Source organism: Lepidochelys olivacea, assembly GCF_965140295.1.
Source record: "Lepidochelys olivacea isolate rLepOli2 genome assembly, chromosome: 7".
NCBI classification, from domain to species: Eukaryota; Metazoa; Chordata; order Testudines; family Cheloniidae; genus Lepidochelys; species Lepidochelys olivacea.
The window spans coordinates 23,779,422-23,795,011 of NC_140417.1; positions in this window are offsets into that span (position 1 = coordinate 23,779,422).

Genomic DNA, 15,590 nt, shown 5'->3' on the forward strand with positions numbered 1-15,590 from the left:
TAGTCATTTGATACTTCACAGCAACAGCAGGAATAGCATGAAGATCTTCATATTCTAAAAACACAGGCCTTCTACGCCTCGAGTTAAAGGAGATCCTCTGTTAGCTGTGAACAGTATTGGGCCTATGACACACAGATGATTCCAGCCAAGAGGAGGTAGTAGTGCATACAGACATTAGTTAGTATGTTATGATACATACAGAACTTACCCATTTTGCATTATTCTCTGAAAAAGCAATAACACTGGAGTATTTTTAATTAATTTAGGGAACTAGCAAGTCACATTTTCCTGACAGGTATCAACTCAGCAAACACCCAGCTGAATTGGGGAAATTTGGTCCGTCTGCCCCTCACTTCCTAAATCTCACTTCAGTTATTGGGGTAGAGGGCAGATTTGAATGTGATAAATCCAAACTATGCCCTAAGAAGAAACAGGGCCCCTCGCCATCAGATTAGTTAGTATGCGGCCGCAGTTCCTCTGCCATCTTCATTCACCTTACAAATGTGGAGTTTGAATGGTTTATCTCTATTAATCACCAGCTCAAACAGCTTTGTGCACCACGGGCCGCAGATAATTAACTTCACTATACTGCTTGTCTTATCAGTATCAACCTCTTGTCCTCCTGTGAAATAGTTAAAACCATCAGCCCCTTTTTACTTTTCCATTTAACTCTAATGCTTTAACACTGATGTTCTAAATGGCCCTGCGATTCATACTTATTAGACAAACCTTTCTTTCTGCATCTCTTATATTTTTGATAATTGGTCATGTACGTTTCTAAGGGGCTCAACAGCTTTTCATGCCACTATACTAATAATTAAAGGTTTTCCGCAGCCTTTCAGATTTCTCTTTACCTTCTTTTCTTTGATAAGTATAATTTGCTGTTTAATTTGAAAAAAAGAAAAAGAAGAAGACGAAGAAGTGAGAAGCTGGCTGAATAGGAGACAGTTCTGTTTAAAAAAATCTTTCATTATTTTAACTCATATTCATTGCCTCCACGTTTTTGCCCCTCCTTCACCTCAAGCTTCCCTCCCTCCTGCGTTGCAGTACGCAGCAACAAGAGAAAAGAAGAAGGAGAGAAAGGAAATTGTGCTGTGTGTGTGAGTGATGCCTAGTGGTTAAAGCATGGGAGGCTGGCGATCTCGGTTCTATTCCCAGCTCTGTCACTGACTTACCACTTGACTTCTCTTTTGTCCCAGTTTCCCAATCTGTAAAGGAAGGCCCATGTTGGAAGCAGGAGGGGAGATGCTGATAGGAAAGCCAGATCTCCATTCTTCCTGCCTGAGCTAGTCCTCATAACTCCCATCAATACTTTGCTGTGCAGATAGCAGAGTTGAGTTTAGTCGTCAGCTGCAGCCCAACTTGGTCAGCCAACCATTCCAGCACCAGGTCCTCTCTGCCCACGAGCATCTCAGTCTCTCCTGCGCCTGTCCTGCCCCCATTCTCCATGAGGGGCTTATGGCCCTGATCCTTCCTTTTCACCAACAATGCTAAACTCAAGGCTCTCAGGGGAGTACCAACACTACAGTACCATTGTGACAGGCTCTTACATGGAGGTGTGAGGGTGGAAGCGCTCTCTGCACTTGTGTCTGCCTCCTCTCTCCCATGCAGGAGTGAATCAGAATCTAGATTGCAGCATTTTGAATGCCCTCTAGTGGTAGCCCTAATTACAGTACTACTTAGAATAGGAAATGCCTCTTGGTCTACACTACCCACAATCCCTAACAGAGAATTGGGTGAACATGTGTTTCAAGAATAAAAAGTAAAGCCTCGTGGATTCTGCAAGATCCCTTTTGTTTCTTACAAACAAAATCCTATATGTGTACACCTGGCATCATTCTTCATGCCACAGGCCAATAAACCAGACAACACACACTGTGAGCTTCCAGCTGGTGCAGCTCCTGGGATTTTTTTCTTGGAGGATTGTGCTGGGCTAGAATGGAAGGAGGCTGTTTTTGAGAATCTTACCCCAGCATCCAGCTTTGCACGCATAATTAACTGCTAGCACAGATGACAGCACTCAGGCCTACCTCTAACTTACCTGATTTGTGGCCACTATCAGTCACTATAATTTGCAAGAGGTCTAGCTGGAAACTTTGGTCAGTACAATAGAGCTAAAATTAGCCCTATTTCAAGTCAATCAGAATAACACCAAAACCCCCGCAATATTTGAGTTCCCACAGACCTAGAATGCTGGATGGCTGGTCTGTGCTTCCTGTTACTGTTGTCATGCAGTAAACATGGAAAGGCTAGATCTAATGTTGTCTTCTTGATCCCAGGAACTGGACTAGGAGAATAACCAAGTGGTTATTTCCTCCTTGAGACAACACAAGCTGGCCAGATCTCAAAGGACTGAAACCAATCCCTCTGCAGGGAGTCACTATGAGTGTTGTGGATTGCCGCTCCCTTTTAGATATATTTGGTAGTGTTCTCCTTGTACTATGAGTTCAGTCCAATCATCTGCAGTCTTGTTGGAGACTGCTCTGCTTTGTCCTCCTGCTGTCCACCAGAGCAGTTGTTTCTGCCATTTGCCAGCCACAGCCTGCTTCCCCGCTCAGGTTCCCAGCTTTTTCAGGCCCCAGTCTCAGGCTTTCTACCTGGCCTTCCCTCTGTGTCCAGTAGGGTAAGCAGATGTCCCGATTTTAAAGGGACAGTCCCGGTATTCAGGGCTTTTTCTTATATAGAGACCTATTACCCCCCAGCCCGTCCCGATTTTTCACACTTGCTATCTGGTCACCCTAGTGTCCAGACTGCTGCTGCCAGCCAGCTGCTTACTTTCACACTCAGCGTTCTCAACTGTCTCCCTGTGCCTGACCTCCTCTGCCATTTGTCACAGGCTACTTGTTAAGATTGTAGGTCCAGAAATCTGAAGAATTTATGCAAATGATGTAATGTCCCCCAATTTGCACATTTTATTATTAATCATTGCCTCATTTGTAGAACATTTTCCACTTTGTCTCTCTCTCCCAAAGATTCTCCCCACACACTGTTCTATCTGGTTCTTCCTCTTAAGTTGTCCTTCAGATCCTTCTCTCTTGCTGGCTGGCTGGCTTTCCCTTTTCTGCTTAAGTTTTCCCTTTTCTCTCTCTGTCTGCCTCCCCACTTCCCACCTCAAATTTCCTCACTTACACACCCCCTTCTTTTGGTCCACCCCTTCTCTGCCTACCCTCTCCCTCATATTTTCCCCTGTCCCTACACAATCAGCTCCCTGACCATAGAGACCCCTCCTAGTGCATGGTCCCCAATCTGCTGTTGGTTACAGAGATGCAGCTCGTGACCCCTTACATAGTGCCACTCTATTACCTTGCCCAATCCTCTAGCCCTATCTCTATGGCTGCGAGCGTGTTGAGGACTATCTGGTTAGAGTCCTAGAGAACATGTAAGTATCTCTATGGTTTACAATCCTAGAGCAGTTCTCCAGGACCCTAACCATAGAGACCTTGCATGGAGCATGTACCACCTCATTGATCTGGGAGACTTAAAAGCTCTGATATCGCTTCCTTTTCCTGTTCACTGGACATCATGGAGTCCTTCTACTGGCCAGGTGTTGAACAGGGGCCCTACCTCCCCCAGACTGACCTGTGGTCCAGTCCTCCCTTCCAGCTCACCCTGGTGTATTTCTGGCCTATAGGAGCACCTTGGATCAGTGGTCATTTGCAGGGTCAGCTATATGGGAAGGAGTGCTGGGAGGGGAGCAGGGATGACTATAATTCCAGACTTTTGGGGGGGAAATCTCAGCATTTCACTGAGAGAATCCCTGTCTGGAAAAACTACCTTCACTGTGAATACAGTGGTCCTTTTAAAGGCCAAGATGGGTTTTAGCAAAACTTGTTATCAGTTCCAGTTGTCTGAAGCTGAGGACGAGTGGCATACAGTGATGTCTGTATGGCATACAAGCTGAATCCAGCCCCAAACAAATGGTTGCTGTGATCCAGAGAAGTCCTACTACTGCCACTGACTGCTCAGGCTTCTTAGTCTTTGTGTAATTTGTCTTTGGGGTGAGGTTGTGGAATGCACCTCTTGGCCTGGTTGGTGTACGTGTCTGGGATAGAGCATGCTGAATATCCCTTTAGCCTAGCTGGAGGGTAGAAATTCTTTTTTGGCCCCTCCCCTTTTCTGAGGGGATTGGCCAATCTAGTTCTCATGGATTGGCCCTTTCAGGGACCCTTCCTCCCAAGAGAGTTCCAATAAACCAGTGCCTTTTCCCAGCACTAAAACTACACTGAAAAAAGTTATGCATTAACTTCCCTGTGAATTTTTAAATTGTCACTCCAATTGTGTCTGTGTCCTTCTGGGTTTCATTTCCACAAATGTTCTAATGCATGAATTAACAGCTAGGAATGTTTGTTGAAAAAACAATTCATCCAGAAATAATGGAGAATATTCCTAGGAAGAGAGTTTCGAATTCATAATCTAGAGCATTCCATCTGATTCTAGCCAGTGTTGCCATCTTTTGCAAGTCTCACAATATTTCATATTTATTTTTGAACTCCTAGCTCCTGGAGTCATGTGATTAGGAGAGAATTTTAGCTTTTGTTTACTTATTTATTTTTTAAACTAAGTTTCTAGCCCTGATGGTTGTGGAGAAAAGTGTGAAAATGTGACTCAAGTGCACCCTAAAGGCACCAAAATCAGAAGGCCAAGAAAAAGAACCCTATCTATACATTTAAAGTCTCATGATATTTTGGTGACTGATTTGTGATTTTTGAATGTTTAGGGTTGGCATATTGTATTACACTCATCCAGTCAGGGAATGGGAACAGCACCATGTGACTTAAACCTCCAATCAAAATAGCTGGAGTTTTGAAATGCAAAACAAGCTCACCCAAAGCAGTCTCTGAATAATTCTGAGCAACGCAGTCATGGAACAGCAATCTAGTCATGGATCACTCTCAAACAGAAGAAAAGGTCTAAATTCAGCTAATCATGCTTCTGCTGGGAATAATTCATCCAGCTCTATGAGCATGGATACTGAGTGGCCTACTTAGCTGGGTTACTACTTGAGGGGCAGAGGGGAGAGGTCAGAATGACTCCCATACCTTTGTTAGTTATTGGGGTTAAGGGGACATTCCACACACACATGCATGGTCTAAGTAGGCTCAGGGGGCATTCAGCACACTGTGACCTACAGCTGTTACCTCTTTTATCCCTTTCAGGTTTGGGGAGATCCTGCTGCTTTTGGGCAACTGGCTTATCCTCAGCGCTGAAGCCCCAGCATATACCAGGCTAGTAAAGCCCTAGCCACTGCCAAAATCCACCTGGTGATGAAGCTGTTGCCCTCTAGGAGACAGGTACAGTAACAGCTGTTTTTAAAATTATATTGGGGTAGGGAGGTCCTGGGGTGGTGGTTGTTGAGATTCTATAGCCCAAGTGGTCAACAAATATTCATATTAAAAATAAGAAAGCTGGATAGAAAACAGACAGCATAGTTAGCTAATGATGTGACCCTTCCCTTTTGCCATCCTATCCAAGATGTTTTGAAGACATTCATTTCCAGGGAATTTTTATTTTAAAAACCAAACCCTGTGTCAATCTGGACTGAATTTCTACAGCATAGCAAAACACTGCACTTTACCCCAGAAGCTGCTGTGGTATTTGGGACTGTTACTGCAGGATACTGTTGGTACTTTTTGGATTAGACTATCTGCTAAGGGAACAGAAACTCAACCATCACTGTGCATTGTTGTTCGTCGCAGCAGGGGGCTTTTACATTTTTTGCTTCATAATTTGAATAGCGATACCTTTCTGAACTGAGACCATCATCTTGGGAATTTTCACTGACACTTCAGTTGTCTCCTAATCACCAGAACCTACTCTTTGAGGGCAATTATCTTATCTCTACTTGTTTTGCTGTTACATCTTATGCAGCAGCTCCAGTCTTTCTCCTGTTCAGTAGCATGTCTGTATGTGTCTCCCCTTTCCTTCTCCTCAGTTGTCTTTCTGTCTTCCTCTATTTCTTCATCATTAGCTGCCTGTCTGCCTATGTCTCTTATTTCTTCCTCCTTTTCAGTATTCTGTCCATTTGTCATTTTTCCTTTCCTTCTCTGTCGTCTCTGTCTCCTTCTCTCCCACTTTGTCTTTGGCTCTCATTTCTCCCTTGTTTCTCTCTCGTTTTCCCCCCTAGTGTTGGAACTTCTTTCTTTTATCCACCCCCCGCACCACCCACCTCCCACCCTTTATAGTGCTGTTATCTGTGATTTTGGCAAAGAGCACATTTATTGGGGAGGAATATCCCCATGGCAACGCAGCAGATGGTGACTTTTGATTAGCTTGGCTCCCCCCTCATCCCCCCCCCCAACTGCCAAATCACAATCCGTCTTTGAAATTAAATCAGGCTGCGATAGCATCAGTTGTTCTGGAGAGGGGACGAGAGAGAAACGAGACTGAAGTATTACAGCAGGAGCCAGGATGTAATGCAAATTTGTGTTTTTTAACCCCAGCAATAAAAATCCCTGTTCATTCTGGGAGCTGGAGGAACCACAAGAGTGAGAATAATAAAATAAAAAATAAGATTAAAAAAATGTTATCACCACACGCGGGTTCCTCACGTCTACCATGTTCATGTTGGCATATTTGTCTTCAGTAACACTGATGTCATTCATCGCTGACTCACCTGGTGCTGCTGGGCCTAATCCTGCTGCTGTTTAAACACTGCTGGGGATTCTCCTCAGGCAAATATAAACACAGGCCAGAGACACTCCATCGCTGACTGCTTAGAACCTCAGCCTGCTGGCTTGGTGTGTTCAATGTGTGCTCTGATCAAAATAGTCTGTAGGCATCATATGTATGGAACATTTCTCCTCAGAGGTCGGGGTGTTGTGTGGAGTTTAGCAGGCAGATGCTGCTTGTGTCCAAAAAAGGGTCTGGGAAAACGCCCTTTTCTGGACACAGTGGGAGGATACCAGGTTGATAACTTGGAGTGATGCAGGTAATTATTTATTCATATGAGAGCAGTGTCCAAAGTAGGAAGAGACAAGTCAGGGCACGCCTGTATGTGAAGCAGAAGGAAAGAGAGGACCCTACCTGTAAGACTTCAGCATAGATTTGAGGTAAGAAGCAGAGTACAGGGTGAAATGGGAAGGCAGGGGAGCTCATTATACTGTAATGCAGATTTGAGCCAGGGACCAGAGTATGGGGAGATGAGGGACACTAGAAAGGAGGGGAGCTCCTGTAATGTTGCATGGCAGGGCTGGGCCATGGCACAGGGGAGATGGAAATGCAGACATTGGAAGAAAAACAATAAAGGATTTTTAAAAAAACTTAGGAAGTGCTGACACTCCACCCCATGAGCTCCAGTGCTCTTAGGGCGATACAAAGGTGAATAATAGGTGAATAAAGATACATGTTAATCCCGGAAGAAGAGAAAAGGAAGGTTTTAAGATGAACTAAGGTGAACAGGGGAAATGACTAATGACCCAACAGCCTCCTGGGAAGAGTGTGTTGGAAACTGGTGCAAAAGGGTTTGTCTCAGTCCACCACACGCAAAGCTGCCTCTGATTTTTACTGAACTTCCCCATGTAGGTGCTAGAAAATGGAAGTCAGGTCTTTGACTTCTTTGAGACAGTATTCAGAGTAACAGCCGTGTTAGTCTGTATTTGCAAAAAGAAAAGGAGGACTTGTGGCACCTTAGAGACTAACCAATTTATTTGAGCATAAGCTTTCGTGAGCTACAGCTTATGCTCAAATAAATTGGTTAGTCTCTAAGGTGCCACAAGTACTCCTTTTCTTTGAGACAGTAGTCTCTGCCCCAAACAGTCAGGAGAAATAATGGGTCAAATTCAATCCTAGTGTGACTCCACTGAAGTTGGTGGAGTTACAGCAGAGATGAATCAGGCCCACTCTGTCTCTGAGAATCTAGCATCTTTCCTATTCAAGTTATATCCATTATGTTCTGGTTATGAGCGGGACTCAGCTCGCACACTGCTGGAGACACTGGAGTCTGTGTCACTGAGATCCTCTTCAGCCTGTCAAAGGGCACCATAGGATCTTTAACTTTCTCCTGTTCAGAGCTCCTGAACAGAGCACCTGCCCTCCCTCCATCCCTCCACTCCTCCATAACTGTCTCCTTGCTTCCATCCACCCACCTCCATCGTATGTTCTCTTTCTACAGATTGCACCCTTTTCTCTTTGTTCTTCCCTCTTGTAATGAGATGTCCCACTCATACCTCTCGTAGCCCACAGGAGCAGGGGCTGAGAGCTCCTGTATACTGTCCCAACAGCTCATCGACTGCACAGTACGAGGTACATGTACTGAGCCATCTCAATAGTAATAATGTGGAATATGTGGGATTTCAACCTATGTGTATTCATCCAGACATGCAAAAGAAACACATTGTGACACCATGTCACAGTGTTTGCATCATCATGGGTTGACACTACATCATCATTTGTCACTAGACCAAAACAGAATCAGAACTATTTAATTTCCTGCAGATCATAGGATGGGGCCATGAAAACGGAGACTTTCCTCAAGTCTTGGGATTGGGCAGCAATAATTATTGTAACATCATAATCTCCTCCATGCTGTCAGACTGTGACGCTGCAAACACATAATTATGATTTTGCTACAGGCCCCATCTGAAAAAAGCAGGCAGAAAGAAGAATTTCTGTTCTTCTATCTTGACACAAAAATCTGACAAACTCTGATGGCAAAGGGATGCTAGGCAATTAAGAGCAGGAGCCATGGAGCTGATTCTGATCTCACAGCAGTGTAACTCCGCGAGCTCAGAGATTTACAGCAGTGTACATGGGATCAGAATAAGGCCTCTTGTTGTTATACTGTCTGTAAACGGCCTAGCACAGAGCTTCCCACACTGTCTTTGGGGAACCTTTATTGGACATCTGTGGACAGTTGCCTGGTCTCGTGGTGTTGGCTCTTCCTCCTTGTTCCCAGCTGCTTCTACAGGCCTTTTCTCTGCAGTGATGAGCCTAGAAACTACAAACACGGCTGCAAATGCAGCCAGCCTAGATGACTTGTTTTAGGCATTGCCCCTATATAGAGGAGCAGGAGTCACCAGCGGTACCAGAGCTGCTAACCTTGGAGCAGGGGAGAGGGAACTAAGTAGTGGGGGAGCAAAACAGATGGGAAAGGGAGATGAAATGAAGAGCTACATATTGATTAAAACTTTCTAAAAGGGACAAAACATTTATCACTCTACCACCTAAACAATGCCTATGTTTTATTATGTAAATAACGGCTGTAGTTGCCACATGGGGTGTTTGTGTGATCACGAATGGGAGGAGAACAGGTCTCTGAGTTGGAGAAGAGGTGTCCACAAGATGATCTGGCTGCTAAGATTAGGTTCACGCTATAAGAACCCCGACCTGTTGGCACTATGCAGATGATAATACTTAAAATGGCCTGGAACGGAAATATAGCTGTGTAGAGATTCATTAAGTGTCTTCTAGGAAATCTTGCCTTAAATACCCAGCAAAGAATAAAAACGACTGCAATGATCGTCTTAGTAACTAGGGCATGCATGATCAGCTAGATCTAGCATCTGCCCCTGACATGAGGAACCCCTTAGGGAGCATCCTAGGACCGACCAGTTGCCTTTAATGCACATAAGATCAGAGGTGGGGGGAAAAGTTGAATCTGCAGGGGAAAGCAGGAGTGAAGGGATCCAGCTAATGCACCCGTCTATCAGATTAGGATGTCAGAAAATCAAACTGTTTCCATCACTGTCCAAGGAGAGACTCATACTTGCTGCTTAATATGATCGCAGTCCTGCTGTTGCCAGTCCAGGGAGAGGGGGCCACTGCCACCTCCGTGTGCAGCAGGCTGTGAGTTTAAAATCCTATTAGGCAGAGACTAACAGTTGCAAAAAGAAAGCAGGTATCCCCTAGTGGGGATTTAAAGATGTTTAGACATAATTGGATTTTCCAAGCAGATGTCATTATTGTTAAACAGTTGCCCACTTGATATGTTCAAGTTGTTGGCTGTAATTGCTAAAATTAGCAGGTCTGCGTAGAGCAAAGGTCAGTCGGTTAATATTGTGATTTAGTGTTTTATGAAGTAATTCCAAATGCTTTTATGTATGTTTTTGTTTTTGCAGCCTAAGCCCCCATTAAAGTAGTTGTGGGCCTGTTAATAAAATAATGACTCAGCCTCTCTGTGCTGGCTGCTGACGTTACTTGGCTGCGTGTGTAGTCACTGGGTTAGTTTGGTGCTTTTCATGAAGTCTCAGCTCAATAAGAGCCTCGCATTTTGATTTAATGTTATATATTTATTTTTGGGGAAAGGTTGCTTTGTTTAGGTAGGAAGCTGTCTCCTTGGCATGGTATTTGCACCTGGATAAGCCACTCGTGTCAGGCACAGCATCTGGACACGAGCGGGCAGAAACCTGGCTTGAGTTGGTCACCGCGGCCTATATTTGGATCCTGAGTCTAATGGTTGATGGGACAGTGTGTGCATGTGTCTTCAAGTGTAGACGCTTCTTAAAGAGACGCTGTTATCCCAAAATGTAGCTTTTTTGCAGGATGATAAATCTCATTCACCTAATATCCCTGGGAGAGGAATAGATAAAAAATACAGAAATAGATATAGTGGGATAACTAGATTTATGTACAGCAAAGGGTCCACTGGTTGGTCACATGATGCTGGCTCCTCCTTGTTTACAGCTGCCAAATGGCATTAAAAGAAGCTAGAAGTTAATTAAATACTTTCCTAATAGTGAGTTTCCCATGTAAGCATTTGCGGTAGCTGCCACAGGGATGTGCTGTCATTGTGAATGGGAATAGAAGAGATCTGGACAATTGTGACTGGGAGAAAAGGTGCCTATCTATTTAGCTGTAGGGCACTATGTCAAAACGTGGGCATTCCTGATACTATACAAGGTGCATGTAGATATATGTATTATTTTATTTAAAATCGTACAAACGTTTAAAAATATTATCTTAGAGCTATACTGAGCCAGAACCAAAATCCCAGTTCCAACTAAACCCTAACTTTTCTGGGATTTGGGATTCAAACCTAGATCCAATGTTACAGCTTGCTGTTGTCACTAGACTGGGCCAAGCACAACACTCTTGAACTCTCTAGGCTGTTCAAATTCCAGGTCTGAATTTTGCATCTTGAACCAAAGTCCATGTTTTATATTGAGGCTCGAACAGCAAAATTCAGAGATGGGTCTGGATTTCTAATACCTCAGAGTTCAGGATGTTCTGACCTTGGGTCTTAGTTCAGTCCATTTGTAAAAATGAGAGGGCCATACGCATGATTTTGTTCCATTTTTGGGTTCAATTTGGAGATGTATCTGGAGATTCAAGAACAAGGAGAGATGTGGTCAGAGGGAAGGAAAGAATGATAACTGTAGCAGCTGTATTTTGTAAGGATCAGAGAGGGAGAGATACTAGAGAGGTGAAGTAGCCTTGCAATGCACTTGGGGTGTGCTGGTATTTGGTGTTCTGATGTCTTCCTAGTAACCACAATAAGAAGGCTTGAATGGTTAATGATATAATAAGAACACTTACTGTGTATCTGTCATCCCATTCACAACTTCCTTGTAGGGTCTGAGGGCTCACAGATTTTAATAGTATTTCTGTTGTATCTAGGTATGATCTAAAAATTCCCTGAGCCACTTTTCTTTTGGCTTTGAGCTCCTCTGAACCTAATTCCAACTCTTTTCTAAAGCCTTGTCTACACTAGGCTATGTCTACACTTACAGCGTGACAGTGGCTCAGCTGCAACTGCATTGGGATGGGAAGGATTCTCCTGTAGCTAGGTCAACAGAAGAATTCTTCCATCGACCTAGCATTATCTACAACGGGGGTTAGGCCAACATAGTTATGTTTCTCAGGGGTGTGCAAAATCCACTCCCCTGAGAGATGTCTTTACGCTGATGTAAGTTTTCAATGTAGACCAGCCCCTAGAAAAGTTTTGCTGGCACAGCTACATTGGCAAACCCTCCTAGTGTAGACACAGCTTCTGCCAACAGAGATTATACCAATTCCCAGTTTGTTTTCTGCTTGTTTGTTTGTTGTGTACTTGCTGCGTGCCTGCTTGACTGAAGTTTATAGTGTGGTCTGTTTGGGGGCCATGTGCTGAGCCTAGTGGCCTGCATGGCAAGGCGGAGAGCTTCTTAACAAGGCTTTGATCCTAATCCCTTTAGGATCCATTAACCAGTGGGCAGGGCTATGCAGGGAGAACAGGAGTTTAAAAAGCCAGTTCCTAAACCACCAGAAGAGCTAGCGAACAAGAGCAGTGAACAGGGTAGTTCTGTGAGGGAGTTCAGAGGAAGCATAACAGTCTGATACCCCCAGTAAACACCACCCCACCTCCCCAAAAAAAGCCCAACCAAACAAAAGCTGCAGGAGTAAAAATTATGTAGTCAGAAGTCCAGCAGCAGAGTGGGGGATATACAATTTATTGCATTGGGTGCAGCATGTATGATTACCTGCCTTGTGGGCAGGTGGCATATGTGTGCACTTAGTACAAGAAGCTCATGGCCTTCAGAGACCAAGTATGGGCTCTTGAGATGAGTAGCTGAACTGGAGGAACTAAAGGAGATGCAGAGGTACATAGAAGAGATTTTCTGGGACACAGTAGAGTGGTCCTGCCCTCAGTCAGACAGCCTCTGTGCTGTTGAGGAGGATGAAAGTCTCGGGGAAGGAGAACATCAAACTGGAGTGGAGGGAAACAATCCCATAGTGGGGACCCTCCTTCCAGATATGTCATGGTATCCTCTTACACTGAAAATACACCTTCTGGGGAGGGAATCCCAATTATTAGGAAAAGACAGATAATAGTAATGGGGGATTCAATCATTCGAAATATAGATAGCTGGGTTTGTGATGACTTGGGAGAACCGCATGGTAAATTTCTTGCTGGGTGCGAAGATTGTGGATCTCTCAAGACATCTAGACAGACCTATGTGCAGTGTTGGGGAGGACCTGGTGGTCATAGTACATGCAGGTACCAATGACATTGGGAAATGTAGGAGAGATATTCTGGAGGCCCAATTTAGGCTATTGCATAACAGATTAAAGTCCAGGACCTCTATGGAAGCATTCTCTGAAATGCTTCCAGTTCCACGTGCAGGGCCAGTTAGACAGGCAGAAGTGCAGGGTCTCAGTGCGTGGACGAGATAATGGTGTAGGGAGGAGGGTTTAGATTTATTATGAACGGGAGAACCTTTTGGGAAAGGAGGAGCCTATACAGGAAGTATGGGCTCCATCTAAACCAAAATGGAACCAGATTGCTGGCATGTAAAATTTAAAAGGTTGTAAAGGAGTTTTTAAATTAAGGGCCAGGGAGGGGAAAGCCGACAAGTGCTGAGGAGCACATAATTCAGACAGAGACATCCCTTAGGGAAGGCTCTATTAATAGGGATTTTCCATCTCCTCATAAAGAAAAAAGGATAGAAGTTGATAGAGTACAAGTGGGAACTAAAGAGAAACAGTCAAATAAAAAGAGTACAATTCAATTACATCACGTGAAAGAAGACAATTAAATATTGACAAATTTTGTAAGTGCTTGTATACAACTGTTAGAAATCTATGTACTAAGATGGGTGAACTCGAATGCCTGGTATTAAATGAGGATATTGATACAATAGGCATCACAGAAACTTGGTGGAATGATGATAATCAATAGGACGCTAATACCATGGTACAAAATATATAGGAATGACAGAGTAGGTCATGGTGGTAGGGGAGTGGCACTATATGTGAAAGAAAGCACAGAATCAATTATACTAAAAATCTTAAATAAATCAAACTGTACCATAGAATCTCTGTGGATAGAAATTCCATGCTGGAATAATAAGAATACAGCAGTAGGAATATACTACTGACCATGATGGTGACTGTGAAATGCTCAGAGAGAGTAGAAAGGTTATAAAAATAGACAACTCAATAATAACGGGGGATTGTAACTATACCCATATTGACTGGGTCCATGTTATCTCAGGATGGGATGCAGAGATAAAATTTCTAGACACCATTAATGTCTGCTTCTTAGAGCAGCTAGTCCTGGAACTCACAAGGGGAGAGGCAATTCTCGATTTAGTTCTAAGTGGATCACAGGATCTGGTTCAAGAAGTGAGTATAGCTGAACTGCTTGTTAATAATGACCATAATGTAATTAAATTTAACATTCTTGGTGGGAGGGAAAGTACCTAAGAAGCCCACCATAGTAGCATTTAACTTCAAAAAGGGGAAATACACAAAAATGAGGAAACTAGTTAAATGGAAATTAAAAGGAACGGTAGCAAGAGTGAAATGTCTGCAAGCTGCATGGAAACTTTAAAAAAAAACATAATAGAGGCTCAAATTAAATGTATACCCCAAATTAAAAAAAAAAAAAAAAGACTAAAACAATACCACCATGGCTAAACAGCAGAGTAAAAGAGGCAGTTTGAGACAAAAAGGCATCCTTTAAAAATTGGAAGTCAAATCCTACTCAGGAAAATAGAAAGGAGCATAAACTTTGGCAAATCAAGTGTAAACGTGTAATTACGCAGGTATAAAAAGAATTTGACGAGCAACTAGCAAAAGACACAAACACTAACAGTGAAAAACTGTTTAAGTATATGAGAAGCAGGAAGCCTGCCAAACAATCAGGGGGGCCATTGGATGATCGAGGTGCTAAAGGAGCACTCAGGGAAGACCAGGCCAATGCATAACAGCTAAGTGAATTATTTGTATCGGTCTTCACTGCATGCAGAGGATGTGAGCGAGATTCCCACACCTGAGATATTTTTTTGTAGGTGACAAATCTGGGGAACTGTCCCAGACTGAGATGTCTGTAGATGTGGTTTTGGAACAAATTAATAAACTAAACAGTAATAAGTCACCAGGACCAGATGTTATTGACCTCAGAATTCTGAAGGAACTCAAATATGAAATTGCAGATGAATTTTAAGTGTAGACCAGATCTAAGGCTCTTCAGGTCCAGTCTACCTGCTTAAAGCCTTATCTCTCAGGATTTGTCCACACAGGAAAGATTTACCAGTTAAACCAGTCTAGTTATACAACTATAAACCCCCATGTGGACAATCTTATTCCAGTATAAGAGTGACTTTGTTTAGTTTAGCTTAGCCCCCTTCCCAAGTGACATAAGCTAAACCCAGAAAAGATCCTTCTTTGTGTTCTGTGTGTTTGCAATGTGAATTATACTGGTATAATTAATTATATTGACTTACTTTTACATCTTAGCTTATACCATGTAGAAAAGACCTTTGCGTTGCCTGCTTTCAGCCCATCTAATCTTGATCTCCTTGCCCCTGAACCAAGCCCCTATGTTGTGAGACCTTGCAATCATAAATCCATCCTTCATGTCTGTTTGCACCCAAAGCATCAGCTTTTAATCATTCTGAATCTTTTTAGCTAATACAGGCCCAGTTCCCCAGCATTGGCCTGTGCTCAGCATGACAATGAAATGATTGTCTAAGCTTACAGCACCACCAGCATTCACACACATCCCCAAAACACTAAAGCGATCCTTGCCTAAGACATGGACATCCCCTCCCCAGTGACTTGTCATCTTCAAACTCTATAGGTTTTTGCAATCATCATGGTTTAGAGGCCTCCACTTCTTTGATCAGTTCAGTAATTCCTCACTGGGCTTTCTCCAGGATATGTTCATTTCT